The 2622-nt window shown below is 40.3% G+C and overlaps 1 long non-coding RNA gene across 1 annotated transcript; it reads left to right on the top strand.

Annotated features, from left to right (window-relative positions):
* Positions 1-215: 215 nt before the first annotated feature.
* LOC120003757 lies at positions 216-1716 on the top strand. Its single transcript, XR_005469372.1, has 3 exons — positions 216-346; positions 464-533; positions 1305-1716. It is a non-coding gene; the product is annotated as an uncharacterized LOC120003757 (long non-coding RNA).
* The last annotated feature ends 906 nt before the right edge of the window (positions 1717-2622 follow it).

Below are 2622 nucleotides of genomic sequence, written 5' to 3'. Positions count from 1 at the left end.
AAGGGGGAAAGGATGTGAAAACCCAAATAAAAAAAAATGGTAAAGTGTCCGGACACCTCGAGCAAATTTTGAGCAGTTTTACACTCTGTCTCTATTTGTTCATAAAGTGTCTGGACACTTTATGAGCTGTCCGGACACTCGACGATAAATTTCGTTTTAAAACATATTGGGACAGTTCTGGGTTCATTATTCTTACTGGTTTTACAGAAATAGCCGAGAGAGAGAGAGAGAGAGAGAGAGAGAGTGTGGAAAGAGGGTGATTTTGAAGGGAAACAAAGAAAAGGGAAGATTGATGCAAAGATTTGGGCTTACACAACTTGGATTTCAAGATCTTCACAAGATTAAGGTAAGTTTTACAAAGATTGAAGTTAGGGTTTTGTGGGTTTGGGTTGATTTCGTGAATTTGGGGGTTTTGGGTGTAAAAGCTTGATGATTAACCAAAGTTTAAACATATTGTTGTTAGATTTGAGCTTGGTTTGAGATTTGGTGTTGGATAAGAAGGGATTAAGCAAGGGTTTGACGAATTGGCTAAGGTAAGTGCATTATTGTGAATTTGTGTATTGAAATTGATATTGTTGGAAGGGAAATGAGATGTAAATGTTATAAATTAGGTTATTTGAACTTGGTAGGTTAGTGGCTAGAGTTGTGGTGAGGTTTTGCTCAAACGAGGTGGGGATTTTCTTAACCCTTAATCTAAAAACACTATTGGCTACCCGAATTGCGTTAAATTCATTAGTTTCCGCCTTTTTGTTCAAGGGGAAACAAACCTTGGATTGTGTGCTATTGTGAACTCAAATTGCTATGTTGTGTGTTTAATGTTGAATGCATTACCCATGGACACTCGATCATCTATCGAGTAGTCGATACTCTTGAGCACATGTTTTAATGAAATTACGCGCAAATAAATTTAGTTGCATAACATTCATGTGTGATGTAGCATTTGTGCATGGTGAAAGTGATGGTTTGGATTTTGGTACGTACGTCAACTTGTACTAGTGGTTCCGGCTATTTGGCTCTAGTGACACGGTTGATGGTACTTGTGTGAACATGCACTAGTGGTTCCGGTTAATTGGATCTGGTGACATGGTATGGAATAATTGTAAGAGCACTTGCTAGTGGTTCCGATAAATTGGCTCTAGCGACATGGCTCGGTTGGATGTACGGATTGCATTTGTTTGACGACAAGGCATATTGTTGCATAGCTTTATTTCTTATGATATTCCGGCCTTATTCCTTATTTTATGCTTATATTCGATATCCCTACTGAGCCTCCTGCTCACCGTGTTATATTTTCCCCTCCTCAGGTGATATAGGTACTAGCGCTAGTGCTCCGACTACGGATCAGCAGGGAGGAGCGTGACGCGGATGGCCTGGACTTGTGGTGGTTTGTTGTTTGATTTTTGTGTGGTGTTTGGTTAATCTTTGGCTTAATTGTATATTGGGATATATACAAGTATGTAATGTGTGGGATGAATGATGATTTTGGATGGTGAGGCTTAATGCCTTGGTATGTATGTGCGTATGAAGATTTATGATTGGGATGATATGGCCTGAGGCCCTGGATGTTTAGTTTGGTGGTATGGAAATTGTTGGTTTAAATTGCTATATGTTGTGCAGGAGGCATTCTCCGATATACGGGGAGGTGCTGCCGAATTTTTGTTTAACATTGTGTTGGTTTAATGGTGAGTAAACGGTATTTGAGTCCTTGTTTTGGGTGGCGGCACGTGGGTGCACACACGTGTTGCCAATAAGTCATGTTCTTGAGACGGGGCGTGACAGAATCTTAACTTGGTTGTTGATCTTGGGGTGATGGAAATGAGAAATTTTAAGAGAAAATAGTGTTTAGGGTCGGTTTTCGTCGAAGGTTTTGAGAGGAATTTGTGAAATGGGTAATTTAAAACTCAGTCCGACGCGTACTAGCTTGTCTGATCGATCGGGCATGTCCCCGATCGATCGGAATTTGCTTCTGCCAATTCTACCCGAGTTGAGCTCCGATCGATTGGAGCTGGACATCTGCACTACTTTTCACATATACTCAGTTTTGAAATTCCTCCGTACACCCCCGATTCCCTCGGTATTAATTTCTACATAATTTCTAAAACAAAAAGAAGTAGGGGGTATTGCATCCTTTCCCCCTCAAAGAAATTTCATCCTCGAAATTTAAAAATGTATCTAGATTTGCGAATAAATGCGGATATTTCTCCTTCATCTTCTACTCAAGCTCCCAAGTCGTTTCTTCTCTATCGTGATACATCCACAAGATTTAACCAACGGTATCACACTTGACCGTGTGACCTTGTCCCTTCAATCCAAAATCCTCATCGAATGAAGAGTATAGCTTCCATCTTCCTCTACTTCCAATGTGGTCCAATCTAAAACATATGATGGATCCGGCTCATATTTTTGTAGCATAGAAAGATGAAGCATATTATGAACTTGAGTCAATTTTGACGGAAGTGCCAAATGGTAGGCTATCGGTCCAACTAGCTCAAGGATTTCAAAAGGACCCACAAACAATGGTGTCAAATTCCCTTGCTTGCTGTACCTTTGAATGCCATGTCATAGACAAACCTTCAAAAATACCTTGTCTCCTATCGCAAATTCCAATGGTCTTCCCATCCT

The sequence above is a fragment of the Tripterygium wilfordii genome, chromosome 1 (assembly GCF_013401445.1).
Source record: "Tripterygium wilfordii isolate XIE 37 chromosome 1, ASM1340144v1, whole genome shotgun sequence".
Taxonomy (NCBI): Eukaryota; Viridiplantae; Streptophyta; class Magnoliopsida; order Celastrales; family Celastraceae; genus Tripterygium; species Tripterygium wilfordii.
This window is presented reverse-complemented; position numbering and strand designations above follow the sequence as displayed.